The 19875-nt window shown below is 37.8% G+C and overlaps 1 protein-coding gene across 6 annotated transcripts in view; it reads right to left on the reverse strand.

Moving 5' to 3' along the window:
• RGS6 (regulator of G protein signaling 6) overlaps window positions 1-19875 on the reverse strand; it is a 259407-nt gene that overhangs the window by 220165 nt on the left and 19367 nt on the right. The gene's annotated exons all lie outside the window — the stretch shown is intronic.

Consider the following 19875-nt stretch of genomic DNA (forward strand, 5'->3'; position numbering starts at 1 on the left):
AATCCCCAAACCACCAAAACCTTCAACTAATTCAAATACATGAGCAGCTTAGGTAAACATAGGTCTAGTACCCTTGTCAAAAGGTCACTGAAACACAGCTTTGTCCAGGGTACTACACAAGTCTGAGAGTTTTCAGATCTTCATACCTAGAACAGTAGGAAGGACTATAGATGAGCTAAGTGAACCTGCTGATTAACCTCTGCCCAGTGGGAAAGGACTACTTTCAATACTGCTTAAGAGGGCTAGCCTCTGATCAACAGAAATAAAATACGTTTAAAAATTATCAAGTAGAAGAAAAGGCAAGTGGAGTAGGGGAGAGAGAGGCAAGATAGAGAAAGGGAGAAAGAAGTGCCTTCAAACAACAAATTGTCCTACTTAACAAACAAGTTAAGAAATTCAGTAAGGACTGGTGGTTTGATTTCTAAGACATTCCAGAGCCTCAGGTGCCACACTTGTCCTAAATACCACATGCACTCGTGGTGGGGCCTGAAGACACTGTAAGCTAGTGAATGGCCAGCTGATGAGAAACAGCTCACTACCAATTCTCCAGCATCCTCACAGGTGCTTTCAAAGTGAAGTAAACACACATGTTTGCAAAAGGTGTTCCTGCACTGCTCCTGGAAAGGCAGCTAAGCCTCTGTGAGCTCACACATTACCCCACCTATAACACTGGGCACTATTTACCTACATATATTACCAAAGTACCAAGATCAACCAGCATCACAGAATACAGGAAAGAAATTCTTATATTAAAATGTGGCATCTTTTATTCTGACAGCTTATTTGCATAGTTGAGTCATTCATGTGAGGGTCATTATAAGAAGCTGTTTGTACTGATCAGCTGGATACCATTGCTAAAGACCAGAAATAGCCCCTTCTGCTTCCATCTCATCTAATTCAGCTCCAGGGGAGGAAGAGGTATGAAAAGGTATAAACATGATACTCCATAGGTATTAAGTTTCAGACATTCTGGTGGTGTCCACTATATCTAGTATATAGTACTTCGTACTTTTAAGTAGTAAAAAACCTCAAAATGTTCTTCATAATGATCTCAACATACCTCCAATACTAGCAGTAAGCACTAAGTAACTAACTGAAAGAAAATTAGATAATACTGATTTGACAAGTTCCTTTAAGTCCAGGTAACAACTAGTGTACTTCGACTGTGTAGGAAGTCATGCCTCTTATGCCCTTCTTCCTCACAGTTCAAGGACAGAGGTTTATTATGTACCCAACCAATCCACAAATAAGGATGCACTGCCATGCCAAAGACAAAAAATGGGTACAAATGCCTGTTCAAAAACAATGGATTTCTCATGTTGCAGTCAATAAACACAAATAAGCATAGAAACGTTGTTTTGCACAGACATGCATAAGCCTAGTTGGACTTAATGATAAATAAATGTCAGAGTACTGAATTAAATCAAGGGAAAAGGAAATGTAATGTAAGATAGTCAGGTTTCACCTTGGTAAGATTGCACATCTCTAAAAAAACGTTCTTGAGAAATCCACTAACAACTGAAACACAAAACCATTTTTGAATAAACTAAGTAGCGTTAACTTTGCAGTAGTCAAAAGCATCTAAACTTGAATCTTTCTTACACAGATTTCACAGGGAATTTAGCCCACATCTGAAGCATAAGTAATAAGTAAATCTTGTCACTTACTAGCATGACTACCCCATCCTCAGCAGGTTATGCAGAGGTCAGCAGACACCAACCGTGCATCTTCAGCCTTACAAGAAAATCACTTTTCTCTTTGTAAAAGTAACTAAGAAGTCTCTTTAGAAAAGTTTACTGACAACACAATATGGATAAAGCCACGCCACTGCCCATTGCATTTCTCTTGTGCTGATAGTTTGGTTTAGACTCTTTGGTGCAATGGAAATGCAAAAACAGAAAAAGTGTTTCACAGAATTTCTTGTGTGGAAAATTTTTACTTTGAGACAATTGCATTTCTCTTTTCATATTACACATATACAGTTTTTATGAAGTAGAAAGGAACTTTCAAGAAGGGTCTATGAATCACCTAGAGAAAAATCCAGAAAATTTATTTTTAAATTCCAATCTTTTTGATACTGACACTCTTGTTCCATGCTAACTTCTTTGTCTAAGATGAGTTTATCCAATTTTCAGATGGATTATACAAAATTACAATCAAAAAAAAAGGAAGCATAATATTTAGGTTGGGACTAATCCTAAAATAAATTCTCAGCACTTGGATTTCTTCCTATTCACATCTGTATTGTGAAGACAAGGTCCCCTGGTTTTAGCATTCTTAATATTTTGAAAAATTGAACAATTTTCTTTGGAATAATTTCCTCAGAGTTGAAAGAAAACTGATAGGAGTACTTTTGGTGAAGAGAGTAGACAGCAACATGTTCCATAGGTCTGTACATGGAGAGTAACAGATTTCCACTTACACATGCACCCACACTTGATCAAAGTAAATGAGAATGGGGGCATTTCTGACTTAGTACCAACTAAAATCTACAGAAGTTAGAGTGACCCAGATGTTGTCCTTCCTAAGCAGTATACATGCCTCCCACAGCTTCCTTCGGCTGTTCTGAAGACCACAGTGAGTATGGTCCCCACCTCCTTGCTGTTTTAAACCAGCAAGCAGGGAAGCTGTTAGAGTCCTTATCAAGGGTATCTGCATTTTGGATAATCACTCTGGCAGTAGCACCACGCTAATGCAATCCAAAGCACTCAACAATCATTCAGGTCCCAGGAAACATACTCATGCCACCCACCAAGGGTCAAACAACAAGGAAATGTGTGTAAAGAAAGTGGATGTTTACAGCACAGGTTAACATGAACATCAGATTTTGTACTGAGCCACAACCCTGAAACTTTTTCAGACTCTCTGTGTTCATACTGAATTTCCATTAAAAGTGCTTTAATTATCATAAGTTAATCACATCCCCGAGGCATTACAAAGCAACAGGCAATGGTGGATGCCTCTAATCCCTCTGGGGTGTAATTATTTCATAACCACTACATTTCAGGGTTACCTGATGGCCATTATGTAAAATTTTATATTCTCCCATTTCTCAACCCAAGCCTTTTAAAATTAAATACATGTCTGACCTATTTTAAACAATCCCAATTCTTTCCCTTAACATGCAGTGTAGGATTTTGTTCTTTTCTTCAGACAGCAGACAAAGGCTAATCTTCTTCCTCCATCCTCGTCCCCCACTCTTCACAGCATATCCAGCACAGTATATACTATTTGGAGGCAGTATTTTCAAAAGTGACAGACTGTATTTGAACAGAGATTTGTTCATTGTTTGATGTAGGAAGGATTATGATCCTCAGCACCACAATGAGAATTCTATAAAAGACTTGTTGCTGTAAGAAACCAGGGTCAAATACATGCAGACATGTTTTCAGCTACAGCTTATCACCTTTCTGGTGGAAGAGATTTTTGACATCATAATTTGTTCCTCTCAGGTTGCTTCCATATAGGAGAAAACACTGTGTGCATCCAGAAGAACTTTTTTTATTATTATTAAGCTCTCTTTGCTTTGTCCATTTTCAGTCTCAAAATCCTAAAAGAAGAATCATCAAAAGAAACATAAGCAAAAGAAATCTAAGAAATTTTACTTGCAGAATAGACCTTTCTATTTTTAGCAACTGCCAATGGCAGAGGAAAATGCCATTTTCCTCTCCACAAAAGATCAGGTTGGGAGCACAAGGAACTGTAGCGAATACAAGATAAATTAATCCTCCTTTCCTCACCCAGACCCTGGCAGAGTACCTCAGTAAGTCCCCAAATTATACCCAGGCCTCTAAATGGGAAAAATAAGGCCAAGATCAAGACTTTTAAACCAGGGCAGTGCCATTTCCAGTCTCTTCAGTACCCATTTATGCAGCTCTGGAAGAAACTACAACCCAAAAAATTGCAATGAGACAGTACCCACACTGACACAAGCAATAATTGACTAGAAGAATAAGTAGCAGTGCTCTCATGGCTTTGGTGGGGTTGAAATCAGGCAGTGTTCAGACACAAAGAGAGAATGAATTAGATTGCATTTGATCTGATGATAGAAACCTTGGAACACACTAAAAATATCATTCTTTTACTTAAATTTTAAAGATCTGAAAGCTTGTTAATATTTCAGTCTTTCCATTTAACAGGTTTTAGTACTTATGCATCTCCTTTGTTGAGTACACATAGAAGATAAGAGCCAAGAATAACAAAAGAAAAGGGGTGAAATAAAAGGGGAAAAAGTGCATTTCAGACTGAGTCTGCTTGCTCAGCTGGAAACCAGACAAGAACACCATTGCTCCTTGGCAGAAGTAATAAAATAATCAATATAACTGTAAAATGTCATTAGATGTCACACACCTCAACCAAGTCCTACCGTACCCACTATCTGATCTTGAATACTGACATCTCTCTCTCTGACTCTAAAAAAATGCTTTCCCTTGCACCATTTTTTATTCTCTGTTTTTACTTGTGTTATGCAACTCACTTATTATAAATATTGTCTTTATTTGCATTTACCAATTTTAAGCATTTAGAGATCGAGGAGATCTTAAGTATTCAGGACCTAACTGATTTCAAAAACAATACTCAAGAGTCTCCTTTCTCAACTCAATTAGATCTCCGAGGCATCACTTCTTTACAATACCTGCATATCTAAATAAAAAACTTAGGGGCTGCATTTTTCAGAGTCCTGTTTTAAAATTCTGGATACAGGATAAATCTTCATTTTTTTTGCTCTACTGCTGGTTTAAGGTGACACCCAAAGAGTTTAGAATAAGCTCTGCAGTTCACTTGCCAAGCTCTCCCCCTTTAAGGATGACTGAAGCAAGATGAGAGGCAAACCATTGCTGGGAAGGTAATTTGCCTGCACCAATTCTTCTGAGGTAAATTCAGACTCATTAGATAGCAGCAAATATAAAAAAATATTGCCTGCATCTCACTATTTTCTTTAAGATATTGTTAAGAAATCTCCTACAGATACACTATAATAAGATTTCAGATAAATTAGAGCAATAGAGACAAAGATGTCATTATTTTATAAACAATGATCATGTGTAATGTGGAGTATAAAACAGGAATTTTTAGTAAACTCTGTTAAAGCTGGAAAAGGGATCTATCCATGACTCTCTTAAAAGTCCTTTCATTTTCTGTTCTCAAGTGATTTCTTGATTCATTTCTATAAATATTAAAAAAATACTGATCTTCTTGATAACAGAAACATTTTCTTTAAGATTAGTGACCAAAACAGGGAAGTGCTTGAGTGCACTGACATGCAAGTCTGTATAAAAGTAATGTCAATGCTGTTTCATTACCAAATCAAGCATGATTTTTCAGCAGAAGGAAAACTTGAAGATGTTTGATCTTTGACTTTGAACTCAAACACTGCCACAGCAGAAACTTCCACCAGTATTTTAATACTTTGAAAAAGAAGGGAAAAAAAGAAACCAGAAAGCAGGTGATGGAATTTGGCATAGTCTTCTCTTTCGGTTTGCTCATCTCAAGACAGTTCAGGCCCAGTCCAAACTGTAGGAGAAACATTTATTAGCTTCTTCTACAGCACAAGTTCTAATTTAAAATTATAAAATATATAATTTCAAATATATATATATATGGATACATATTTATTAAAATATAATTTCATACTATTTGCCACTGAAGAGCAAGGACTCAGAAGAACATTTAATAATATTTAAGACCTAGTGGAGTACATACACCTGCTGGCTGCTAAGCACTAGAGACAATGGAGAGGTGATAGCTGGTAGAGGGCAGATCCACAAGCCAAAAGGCTGGTTCAGAAATAGAGTCAATCCCAGTAAGCCACAGCTATTTGCTCCACTGGCTTTAAACTGCAGTTCCACAAACCACAGTTATTCAAAACACAAAGATAATTAAATTTTCAGATTTCTGTTAGCACTGCACAACAGATGGTCAAATTAGCTATGTTTTAAACTTGTGTAGCAGAGAGAATATAAGCTATTTTTTAAATCAGGATTTCAGTTAGTCTTTCATTTGATTTCTAGTTCTATAGGAATACAACAACACTTTGTTTTGCTTTAAAAATTACATCTACGTGACAAACCATATGTGCATCTCAAGTAACAAAAACCATTATGATCCATCAGAAGACAAATGCTACTCTCATTTTACAAAACAGTTGCAATTAAAGAATTATAAGTGTCTCCCCTTGGCTCCTTCTCCCCAGTTTGGAACCAGGACTGAGATTAAGCCAGGGGCCATTAGGGTAAGTGCTGCACAGGCAGAAAGAACATTCCCCTTCTAAAGAATAGGCAGAAAATATGCCAGAGGGGACATACTAATGCTGACAGACTTCTGCAGAGCTGTTTTTAGTTTTGTCTTTTTTGTTTTGTGAGTTTTCTTAATACTCTACAAGTTAAGGCTTTCAGCCTAAGTAAGATACTGCAAAAAGAATTATCAGATGAAAAAGAATGCAGGGAAGTGGTTGCAGACAAGCAGTTGTTGAAGCAGAAAAATATATGCAGTAGGAACTGAGCAGTTTAGCAAACCAACAGGTTAAAGGCTAGACTTAGTGAGCACTGTCTTTAATTTGTTAATAAATATTTATGCTGATAATTAAAAACAACAAAGGGGCTGTGCCAGTACACAGAGCTTCTCCTGCGGTGCTGACCCTGGGCTCCTCCCAAGTGCCTGCCTGCAGAGCCAGTGGAAACCAGACCTGGCACCTGGGGCAAGCATCAGCTAGGGTGTGGTGTTCACCCAGTCAGTTATCTGACTCTTCAAAACTTACAGTAATGCTATTATTACCTTAGGTTTATAAGATTACACTGCATAAGTGCAGAAATGCTTTCATGCAACATGATTATGACTTTATTTTAATTCCAGGATGGTGACTTTAGAGGAGCATCTTCATTTCATTTTTGATATTTTTATAGTGTCTTGGCTTTCCTTGGCATCAGAACAGAAATAAATTCCAAAGCCTTCTCAAAAACAAAACATGAGTTATCTTCTGGCACACCATACTAGCAAGAAGTCGTGACTGAGAGAGGATGGGAATGATACAGGAAAAGCAATACTTTTAATAGTTTTCATTGAACGGACTGAGGCAGAGTGAAGTCAACTGAAGTAAGAAAAACAGAATCCCAAATCTGTGAAATTTCTCTCTACTACCTACATCACAGGATATTTCTCCCTCTCTTTTCATATATGATAAATCCTATACATATATTCATATCTTGTACTTATGCAAAACTCCATGCATATAAAATGCATGCCATACACATATATATGCACACACTTTTATGTTTTACTTGCAAAATATGAATATTGCCCATATGTATACAGCATTTACTAATAGAGGACATTTTCTATGCTGCTTATATCTAACAGTCCAATGGTTACTACTCTTAGATTTACTTTTCCTGGTTAACTTTCTAGCATACTAATATTCAGAAATTGCATATAGAGGATTTAGGCTTATATAACTGAAAAAAAATTCTCCCAGTCTTCTGCTGCAAAATGATGGAAATAATTTATACTACTGCTGGACACAGAAGGATCCAATAATTAAAATAATTTTATTATACAAAGCAGATTAGAATGATGTCACTGAATGACACCAGCAGCTGCCAACCCCCTCCCACAAGGTGAGACAGAATAGGCTAGAGGTAGCAGAAGGTGCTGCAGCCTTTATTTTCTCAAATCACTTCTGGCCATTTTCAGATGTGTACCTAGAGAGCCAGGCTGGCCAGCAAGGAGGACAGGAGGACCTTTCACCTGCAGAACAGGCTGCCCTGGTCAGAAAACCTCCTCAGACATCACATCCTGCCCCTCTGGTAACACAGTCAAGTGCAGCACTGCTTTCTAGTCAAATTTTCTCTCCCTGGCATTCAACCCTAGCTTTCTAAACTAATTCCCAGCCCATGTTCTTTGTTAGATCATCTGGCTTTACAGAGAAGTGCTTGGCTCCTTCAGCTCTGTGATTCCTCCTCAATCCTCTGCAGGCTGCTGTTGGATTTCCTCTTGCTCACCAACCTAGCTCCCACGGCATGCCTTGATGGGAATATGGTTTAGGCTCCTGATCATCTTGGTAGCCTGTGCTTTCAGGCATGAAGTCTCCACTGAACCACCTTTACTTTCCTTGCGGTGGCAGAACTCAAGTTTTAATAACCATGTTGCCCTAAATTTAAAAAACACAAAAGAATATCCCAGCTCCTACCATAGACGAGATGGCCTCTTGGTAAGAATATACTTTGACTTTTTCACTTGTTCTTTTCATTTCCAGCTGCCACACAAGAATAAATATAGTTCAGCAAACATCAAAACACATACACAAACATGCTTTTCTCCATTAAAAAAAAATATTTCAGACAAAATTTTGTCATTTGTAGTAGAACAAGTTCTGATCAAAAGCTTGCTGAAGGCAAGGGGAGTATATCCAATGACTCACAGTTTTTGGTTAGAGTCATTAACCATCCTAAAGAAGCTCAATCTGAATTAACATTTTTGCAAGTACAAGTCCAATTAGTAGATGGGAGAAGTCCAAAGTAGATGTGGTGTGCCTCAGAAGCTGTGCTGGCTCTACACTGGGTGAGATCAAGTACCTTGCTCAGTACAATATTAAGGCATCTCTCACACTTTAATGTCAGCTACTGACTGAACATTTAGTTTTTTTAATGATAATAAAGGTATCAGTCCCAGCATCTGGGGCAAATTCCAATTTGAGTTACTACATCCTGATCCAGCTGAATCTTTCTATAGCATCTTCACACAAAGAACAATTTTTCAGCTTTTAATATTTAGCAGCTTCTAGCTCTGAGCTCTGTACTTACTCAAGCAAGAGTGGCTGAATTTCAGTAGTCTATGAAATCATTATCTAGAGTAAAATCTTTTAAAATAATATGGTATTTATTTCATTTTAATTTGAACCCATGAGTTTAAAAAAAAAGCCCGATTCTATAGAGATACATCCAATTCAGCAAATTTAGCTTTGATTTTTTTAAACACTATTATCACTAAATTACTTTTCTCTGAAATTAGAGTGGGTGGAAGCATGATATTAGTTTTGTCTGAGACTAAAATACATACTGGAAGACTGGCCACTTTAATTATTTCAGCACTCCCAAAATCATTACAATAAAAAAAAGGAGAGGAAACAAAGAATAAGCTGGAACACCACATGCCTAACTTCCTCTGTAGCTTCATATTGCAAATTTGATGTCAAAAATATTAGTTCAATCAGCCACAACAAGATACCTAAATGTGGTTTTTGCACAAACAATCCAAATCATAAATAAAAACATTGTAACTTAAAATGCAGGTGACAGAACAGAGATAGCAGTGTCACTAAGAGGAAGAAAAAGCACAAGTGGTATAGAAGGAAGAAGGCAGTTTATTTACCCTGATCAAAATATCAAACCTTCCATCCCATTCCCAATATTAAAAAGCCACCCATTGTCTCCAGCATCACCATGATGTGAAATTCCTCGACTGCCCCTCAGCACATTCACTACTCAGAGCCTGCCACACAAGCTTTTTGCATTTATTTCTTCAAAGCTTTGCTCTCAAAGTCTCTGTTGACAGAGTCAGATTATCAGCACTACTGATGCTGTTACTTCAGCTGCCTTGCATACAGATAAATAGTACCAGCTTTTCCTTCCCAAGGACTGGAAACATTTTCACTGCAGTACAGGCACAGAGCAAACTTCTGTAGCTGAAAGACCTGAGAGCTTTAAAATGGGTCCCCAACTTCCCCGCATACCACCCAGGAACCAAATTAGGCACAGAGGTCAGCAACAAACATACAGACTAAGTAGCCTCTTGGATCCGCCTATTCTTACACCACAATTATTTATAAAGATCCTCTTGCACAGACAAGCTGGAAGGAGGCAGAGACAAAATGTGCATGTCCTAAGCTGACATTCCCTACACTGTCTCAAAGCAGGAAAAGCCACTGACCTCAGTTTCCCTTCACTTGTATGTAAGGTTTCAAGAGAGTAACTTTGAAGGTGCAGCTGGGAACACCAGCACAGGCTCTAACTGGGCTTCACACACATTTCCTTCAGCTGCCTGTCCTGCCAGAGCCCTTGCTGCAGCAATGCAGTAACCATTATGTTTAAGTAACAGATTTGATGCTAGCGAGTATTTCCTCTTTTAAGAACGAGCAACTCTAAGGTGCAATTTAATCAGGCCACCATCTATTCTGTGCATTCCCAAATGAAGCAAATCCAACAAATTATTCTTTTCTCTCTGTTTCAAAGACAAGGGGGGAAGAAACCCACAATGAAAAGGTTACAAAAAACCATTAAAGTAGGAGATAATTGATTGTGTCATCAAATTCTTTATACGCAGATCTCGGACAACAGTACCACAAAAGCATTACCCATCTGAGATTTCCAATGCCTCTAAGAACTCCTGATTTACCAATTTAAAAATCTGAAGGCACATTTTAGAAACCATGACAACAAAACCCCCCAAAAGTCACATGCATAAATTGAGGCCACTGTATCCCGAATGATTAAACCAGAGTGATCTAATATTCATATTTTCCCTAGAGTATCTCTTTGTTCTCGAGAGCTGTCTTGAGACTCCTTGGCAGAGAGGAAGACTACGGAGCACAGCTGAGCAGCTCTCTTGCCTGAACTGCTCTCAAGACAGCACTTTGATAACAGGAAGAGACAGGACTCAGGAGAACATATAAATATCTTATAAGGTGCTGGAACACTCAGTAATTAATTTTTCAGCAAGGAGAAGCTTTTATTTCAGCAATGTGTAAAAAATAAATTTCTAATTCCATACCCACTGCCTGGCTGCTCATGCTCTGACCCAAAGTAATAGCAGAAACAGAAGAGTCACAATTAAGAAACACGTATAAAAGAAGCCAAGAGCTCCTGCTTTTACTTAACCTGATTTCCACAGCAATACATGAGAGCTGCATTTCCACTACACAACTCTGTGGAAATTTCTTTCATTCTGTGCAAACCTAAGAGAAAAAGAGCACTCTGGGTTTAATTAGGGCATGAAGAGGGAGGTGAAAGATCCTGAAAGCTTTACCTGCTTCAGCACAGACATGCTTTTATTGTTCTGAAGTCTGAGGTAGGTTAAACAAAGCACAAAAGCATTACTCACACCAAATGGATATGTCCAACTCTGATGGGAACAATACATTAAAAATTATGGTGAGCCAGAGTCAACACATAATCTGATGGGAAAAAGCATGTTCCTCCACCTCTCCTTCCTGAGTGTTGATTTTGCCTGAGACTCTACCCACACAACTTTAACTCCTCTCTTCTGGCTGGATTGCTCTTCCAACATGCAAGACCACTTGCCGTGTTCCAAGCTCTTTCCTGTGGTGTTGAGTGAACAGTTAGTAATAGCCTAAATTAACACCATGACCCACTGTGTCCAGCAAGATCCAGAGGATAGCTTTGGACATGAGCCTAAATGCTTTGCTACACATTTCCATTTTAAGCCTGGAAGCCACAGAGAAGAAAATCTGTTTCTGTGATGATTCTGGAAAAATTTCCAAGATCAAGAAGTCATTTAACTGGAATACAGATCCAAAACATATTGAGGTTCCCCAATCTGTGGTTCTTACTGAAAATAAGAAAGAAATTAAGTTCCTATACCTCTCCTCTTCCATTTCATAAAACATAGAAGGTATTCATTAAAAAGAGAAAAAAAAGTCATGGTAGGAAGGAAAAATATTAGGAGAAGACAGGAGTTGAGCTCAGTACCTCATGCCACAGGACTGTGTTAAAACACCTGCCCTCACTGAGGAGGAAAAATAATCTAAATCTAAATGCTGGGTGAAAGCAATGCAATACTTAAGCTAGTCTTGGTCTCTATTTCTGGATTTGATAAACAGACCACCAGAAACCCTATAAAATCCTTACTGGTATCCTGTTCACAAGTTTTCATAAGCATTTTATTTATTTTTTTTTTAAATTCACATCCACAAACAAATGTACCTTGCAGCATTTAGTTCCCATGTGAATTATAGAGGCATTTTATAATAATTCAACTATTTGTTCAGCTGCTCTTAAACTTACTGAGTTAATAATGATCAGCAATTCTTACTAAACATTCCAGATGTTTCCTTCAAAGGTCTCATTCTTAGGAATCCAGGAAGATAATACTGATTTCCATCAGGTAAACATTTTGTCAGCAGTAATTCAATTTTTGTACACTAAGCATTCCACAGACGTAAAAAGACATTTCTTGGATCAGATTTCAGCACTCACAGTGAATGCTTACAATCTAAGGCAGCAACGTTCCAAGGAAGAAACTAAAGCTACAAACCCCAAACTTAGTAAATGCATATGGACACGGACAGTGAGGTCACTAAATTACCAAAGACAAAATATCATAAAATAGATAAAACATTCAGTGCTCCAGCCGAAAGCAGCCACATTGCTTGTCACCTTCCTGCTCATAACAGTTACAAACTGGTAGTGGAGCAATCCTTTTCCAGCAATCCCAAATCATTGTGTTAGGCACTGTGACCATTGTCACCCATTCTAATCAGCTGATGGAGGTGTTTGGGCTTTGTTTTGTTGTTTTGGGGGTTTTTGTGTGGTTTTGTTTTGGTTTACTTTTTTAACAGCAGAGGCAGCTTAGTGAAGCTTTGGCTTCCTGGATGTCAACAGCACAAACAACAAGGGGTGGTGCACTGCACACTCTCCTGCTTCAACCTAGGGTTGGGGTTTGACCTTTCAAAGAGCTCTCCTTAAAACTGCCTGAAGTGAAATTTCAAGGTAAATTTAGATATGGGTATGATTTTTATCCAAACTGCTGAGGACAAGGGGGACAAACAGAATATCTAAGAAGCCTCTTCATAAGTTAATAATACAGAAGCCAAAACCATCAGAGCCAAAACAGACAGACTGGTATTGTCTGGCTATCTCAATTTATACTACTTCAGAATCTCTGGGGTAATTTCTTTTGCAAGGGGTGTCTGTCTGCCTAAAAATCAACAAGAATTAATTGATTTCCAATAGATCCGGCAAGATGTGGCAAAATATCATTGTTTTCTTACTCTTTGGATCACATCTGGCTGTGAGGTGCAAGGGCAAAAGCTAAAAGCATCACCTCCTCTCTCATTACAATCTCTATTAACCAGTTTCCCATTCTAAGGATTTTAGTTGCCTATTCAAAATATTCTTGAAGTAGCACAGCTGCCACAGAGAAAATTGCTCAACTGCCATAATAAATATGAAAAAAAATTAAGACACTATGGAGAAAATAATTAAAGTAATGAAGCCAGTGTTTCCATTCCTGCATGGTTTTGTAATTCATTTAGAAAGAAGCATCTGAGCCGCTTGTCCTTGAATGCCCCAGGAAGCTTTCTGCAACTTGACATATTTAAACAGTTTCTCTGGTCACTGACTCTATTTCTTAGCACTTCATCTGAATGCATCAGAATCAGGGGTGTAAAGCAGTGTCCATCATGGGGTATATGCCCCAGTATATGACCATGTCTCTCTTTCATCACTCTCCCCTAGCCTGGCAGATAAACTCAGTGCTATTGAGACAACAGTGGCCCAAAGGGCACTCAGCCTTCAGTTAATTTTCACCAACTTAAAATAGTTGCATTGTGAGAATGGCCAGATTGTCAAATCAAATAGTTAAGGGAGAAAAAAAAAACGGGCAGGAGGCTGTAAAATGGAGTAGAAGCATGTAGCTTCTGTGTGCCTTTGCCTGAGCCTCAGAGGTCACTCAGGGCCTCATTATAGAGCCAAATGTTTCTCAAACAAATCCATTTTATTAAATTCAAGACAATTAATCTCATCTACAGACTATATGAATGCTTGCATGCAGGCCACAGTGGACTCAAATACTTCTAAGATTGCTGAAAAACTGCTTTGAGAACTGGGATTGTTTAGTCTGGAGAAGAGGAGGCTTGGGGTGGAGAACCTCATTGCTCTCTACAAATACCAAAAAGGAAGCTGTAGCCATGTGGGAGTCAGTCTCTTCTGCCAAGTCTCAAGAGACAGCACAAGAGGAAATGGCCTGAAGTTGTGCCACAGGAGGTTCAGATTAGGTATTTGAAAAACATTTTTTTACTGAAAGAGTGGTTAGGAATTGCAATATATTGCCCAGGCAGGTGGTACAGTCACTGTGTCTGAAAGTGTTCAAGAAGGATCTGGATAGGGCACTTGGGGGTGTTATTTAGGGGTGATTATGGTGGTGTTATGCTGGACTAGGTGATCTTCAATATCTCTTCCAACCTTGATGATTCTGGAAATACCTCTTGCAATTCTAAGTCAGCAAATACGGCTTTTTTGAAAGCAATATTGAGTCTTAACTCTCTCTCCAAAGGGATTTGCCCTTCCACTTGATTTATCCTTTCTGCCTACTTTTGGTGCATTATCCTTCAATCCTCCAGTTTTTCCTTCAAATACTATGAGTCACAAATGTGTGTAACACAGAAAAACAGTTTAGTTAATACAAAACCAGAGCACAGGCCATCTCACAAAAATTTAGTCTGTCATAATTGTACACAGGTTTGGGTCAAAGGTATGCTATGCTCCCTGAAACCCTAAGACATCTCTTGAGTGGGAAGAGAGCAAAATTGATGCTAAATACACTGTGAATGTCTTAAACACCATTTTCATTGTTGAAAATGGAGGTTTCACTCTTGCAAGCAGAAAGGAAAACTTCTTATAACTCAACATGTTTGAAGTGCTTTCCAGTAAAAAATAATGTAAAAATATCATTACCAAAGTAGATAACCTTTCCTGCTAAGAGAACCAAGATAAAAAGCACTTGGGCTCCCTGTTTCCAAACAGATGTTATCCTGTTATTAAAAAAAATATGGGTTTAATCACTGTTTTTCCACACATAACTTTCCAGATACAAGCCAATGGTTGGACTATCCTTGGCATACAAGCAGACAACAGTAATGCTATTACTGTCGATCTGTTTTTCTACACATAGAAAAAATATAATAAACAGAACTCCAGTTAATTTTACTATTAAGAGCCCAGGGGGGACAGCTAAAGTGATAAGAGTCCAGTGCTGCCAAGGTTTTGTGACATTTTGCCCAAGTTACTGAATGAGCTAATTCATATGTAGCTACAAGCAATGTTTAACAAAATTGGGTGGATTTACTGATGGAGAAAGGCACCTAATTATAGCACCAGTGAATGAAATATCCTCTTTATTCGGGGCATCACAACAAAACAGCTCCTACTGCCAATCATACCAACAAGCAGAAGAGAATTGTGCCTGCAAATAGAGGTTGTTTAACAGTTTCCACAACCCTCCAAGTTCTGATCTCCCTGCTGAAACTTCCAACTAACGCAAGATATAAGGAAAATACATGAAATGGTAAGAGAACCAACATGTAAAATTCTTAATATGCAACGGCCACCACACCTATATGTATCAACAGCTGACATGGTAGAGAACAGTAGTGATGTCTCCAGCACTAAACTCTGAGAAGACTACGGTACACAAAACCATTCCCATCTAGAGCTTAAAAACATGACAAGAGAAACATTTACTTGACTTCTGTCTCACAGAACCATATTTTCACAAAACTGAAGTATGACTGAAACTGGACTTGATGTGCTTTCTACCTCAAACATGAAATAGATCTGATTTGTTCATTAATGTGTTCCTTGATTAAATTCTCTCCCTACCTATTCCACTTATTCTACTCCCATTTAAACCACTACAATATCTTGTAATTTCTTCTTGTATATGCCACAAGTATGTTTCGCTTTACCTTCAGAGGCCCTTAATTATTGGTCCAAAGTACAATTTCCAAACACTTTAATGCAAGGTAATATTAATGAACTCAATTAATACTTAAGGAAAGTAAAATACAGAGAGGTGACATGTAACTTAAATTAACTCTTTTGTCCTCTCACCATCCCAAAAGACATAGCCTTTGAACTAAAATATTGAATATACTCGAGAATTCGAATGCAATTCTTCGTTAAGCAGATCTGAGCATTTCAGTGTCTGGTTAACAGGCTACTTTCCATTTTCCTCATTTCAGTTAACTTTGGAGAGACGAGGAAAAATAAGATACAACCAACAGCAGCAGTGATAAAACAAAAAGAATAAAAGTAATTGCTGCCCCTCGAACATGGTATAACAGCTTCTCATGAAAAAAGAGAAACAGGCTTCAGAATGTCTTAGGATGCAAAATATGAGTTTTTTAATGGAATTCCATTTACATATTTTCATGGTCCCACACATGTAATTCTATTTATTGAACTGAATCCTCCCACTCAAACTTATTGCAGAGCCTTTTGAAATAACTTCATAATCCCCTGAAGTGATATTTTATTAATCAGGATAGAATAAAGGTTTAGTTGGAGTTCTATTACAAAACAAAAAAAAAAAAACAAACCCACAGTTTCATGCACATTTCATCCAATTCCATCCAAACTATTTTGTCTTAATATTAAGATCAAGATTGCATCTGAAATAGCCAGAAGCTGCCTCCTGAAATAAGTCAGGCTGGCAGCTCCATACTGCTTCACCACTTCATTTTGGTTTGTTTCTAGTAAACAAAACAAGCCCATGGCTAAAATAAAGTTTTAGGCAGAAGTAAAATGCTCATATTCAGCATTTTGCCCAAAACAACATGCAAAAGTAAATCAACAAACAGTGCAAATACTTCAAGACCATCGTTTCAAATGCTGACAAAAAATACAAAGCCAATGGCATGAGAAAAATGCTAGGGGAATAAAAGAGAACCATTTCCAAAATTGCAAGGCACTAAGTGCTACAGCTAGAATAGCATAATCTTACCCTCTAGCTGAACCTTCCCTTTTTATCTCTGTATTCTAAATTTGCACTAGTTGCTTTGCTAAAAATATACTTTGAAGTTGTCATAGCTATTGGTCCTGGCTCGTCTTTTTTCTGCCTCTGAGAACAGTTAAAGTAATAGATCACTGTAATTAGACTTTTATGGGTGCAAGAGACAGTTTGTTTCAGTCACAAACAGGAACACAGAAATTATGAGCCAGAGAGGGAAGAAAATTAAAGAAGTTTAAATAATGCAACTAGCTAGGGAAATATGAAGAGAAAAAAAAAGCTACAAAGGGGTGTACAATACACAAATTCCCAGGACAGCTTTACACTTTGGCTAAGGCCATGTGTGAAATGCAAACCAATTAATATATGCATGCATTATTTGAACAGAAAGATTTAAGGCACATAAGATATAGCAGAAAGGGCATAACACATACGTCTATATATAATGTTTTAACCTATCTCCAATATTGTGCATATTAGGACACACCATATAGCCAAGATAAAACAAGGGTTACTTGTTCTTTCTCGTGACTTAAGCACATAAATATGTGTCTGTATATATATGCATGCATTTAGATACCTAAAAAGACAAACACAAAAATAGTTATTAGAGGCTTTACCTAGATACCACATTACACATATTTCCCTATTTGTAACTTTGCATGCTGTTTATTAATCCGAGTCTCTAATCTCAGGTAAATCTTAACTATCACTGCAAGACAAATAATGGAAAGAAACAACAAACTACAAGGTATCCAAAAGTCCTTCTTCCAGGTGGATGACCTCACCAGACTCTAAAAACATATTTCTACCCTTGGTATGACAGCCTTATTTGCATCTATGTAACTCCAGAAACTATCTGCTTGCCATTTTACACTAATGCCTTCAATCATTAATCATTCATATAGTCTAACTGATGCAGAAATCAAAGCCACAGACCCCAGCTTTACCACAAGGCTTCCCTGACAGCTACAGTCAAGGACAGTAGCATTAGCTTTGTTCAAGGACACTAACACATGTCAAACTTCAGCAGTACAAATTGTTTGCTATTGCATGAATAAGGGGTGTTTGAAGGTATTTAATATATAAATACACACACATATTTAGGAGGTATTTTAGGTATTATCACATACTCAAGGTAATCTGAAGAAGGTATATGTAAAGCTAGAGAGACTTCCTGGCTCACTGTGTCTCCTTCTCTACTTTTGCCAAACACCATGTCATACAGGCCTCTTCAAAAACATGCCTACAGCTATGTAAAATCATATGGCTTCCTGCACCTCACCACTCTCTGCAGTGACTGCTCCAGAACTCCACTTTTCTAAGAATTAGGAACCACCCTCTAACTCCAAAATTGCTTATATCCATCACAAATTTACCAAAATTTGTGTGCACACCAGTACTAGCTTTTGCTCATGAAACTTCACCACTTGTTTCCAGTCCATGCTGTGCAACCAGGACTTGTCTCCTGAAGACAGGAGATGACAAAAAGAGAAGACTCTACTATGACCTAGAAGAGGCCATTATCACTGGCCTTTTAAGTAATACTGCTGACACCTATCCCTGCCCTGGAAATATTTCTCCAAGACATTTTGGGATTTGTGATTTTCATTGCCATTGCTCATAACTGGACTATGACTTCCCTGTCACCACTATACTCTGGACTCTCTGCTGCTCCTACCTGACAGGTTTGTTGTACATGGCCACTCCCACCTCTGTCCCCCAGTGAACAGCCTTTCTCCCCTTGTAAAACTAGATTTAATGCCCCTACTGTGATTACTATCCCCAGGATTTTACTGTATGAGGTATGGAAAGGAGAATTAGTGAATGCTACCCCTGTTACTATAGGAAATGCCAAGAGGGAATCCCCTAGATGAAAATCAGCCAGCTCTGTCATAATTACAGCCACAACTGAACACAGGCACACAGGCATTTCCCCCTCTCTATGCAACACCCTGTGCAATCAAAGTTGTTGACACAATAAATCAGCTGAATAGAGAAATTAGCAAGGTCTCAAGAATGGCCAGCTTCTGTTTACAAGCAAGGCACATGAGTATTTGCAGTGATAAATTAACTGAAACCTCCTTGTCAATGTGCAATACAGAAGTGCAGAAAGTTAAAGTTCCCCTGCTGCCTAACCTGTGTGTCAACGCATTTTGGTAACAAGACTGGGTTTAAATTTATTTACCAGCAGTAACAATGCTAGTTTGGGGATTATTTATCCAAAATTGTGCATATTACAGTTCCTGAAGTCCCAAAACATTCAGTCCTAGTTTAATCTTGGCTTACTGCTTTTAGTCTGGAAACAACATTAAATTAAAAAAAAAAAAAATATATCAGGAAATGTTAAGAGTAAGATGACTTAAAATTCCATAAAGTAATCTCTAATGACAGTACAGAAAAATCCTTGGTTAAAATTTGAAGCCTGGAGCTCTGCAGTGTTATCAACTCATGCATTATCATCGTCAATTTACAGTTTAATGTTAAAGAACCAGTTACAAAACAGAAGCAACTGTGTGAAAAACTCGGATTTCATGTACCAAAATAAGGTTCAGAAGGCCTTTACATGTAGCAGAATCCTAAAATATAACTCAAGAGACTCAAATAAAAAGAATGCCAAAAGTCTTCAACGTTTAAAATGCATTTTAATTTCTACTGCCTCTCATAAAAAGAGCATGAAACCTCAAAGGGGCTAAGAAGCCACAAAAAATGATGCAGACTGCTTTCTCCTAATAAAAAAATAAGTTGTATGCATGAAATCCATTTCACTTTAAAACAGTGACTTTTTAAAGTTAAAAAACTTTTAACTCATTTTTTTCTTTCTTTAAAAAAAGTCACCATTTGAACTATACCCTTATAAGGTTCATCTGCTTTTGGTTGCTTGGACTGTGTCCTATTGAGATGGTTTTTCATAGCACAACTTAAGAGCAATCCAATTGCTGTCTCAGTTTTCTGACTAGCTCAAAATACCAGTACTATATTTTTTAACGGGAACAGTTAATTTAACAACAGCCTCTTCTCCCATCCTTCTGCTTTTGGTCCATACATTTTTTGGATGTATATGCCTGTCTTCACAACTACTTGTTCTGTTATTTCCTGTCCAATCAGCACAGTCAGCCAGGTTGGAAAGCAACA

This window comes from Cyanistes caeruleus, chromosome 6 (assembly GCF_971803275.1).
Source record: "Cyanistes caeruleus chromosome 6, bCyaCae1.hap1.1, whole genome shotgun sequence".
NCBI lineage: Eukaryota > Metazoa > Chordata > Aves > Passeriformes > Paridae > Cyanistes > Cyanistes caeruleus.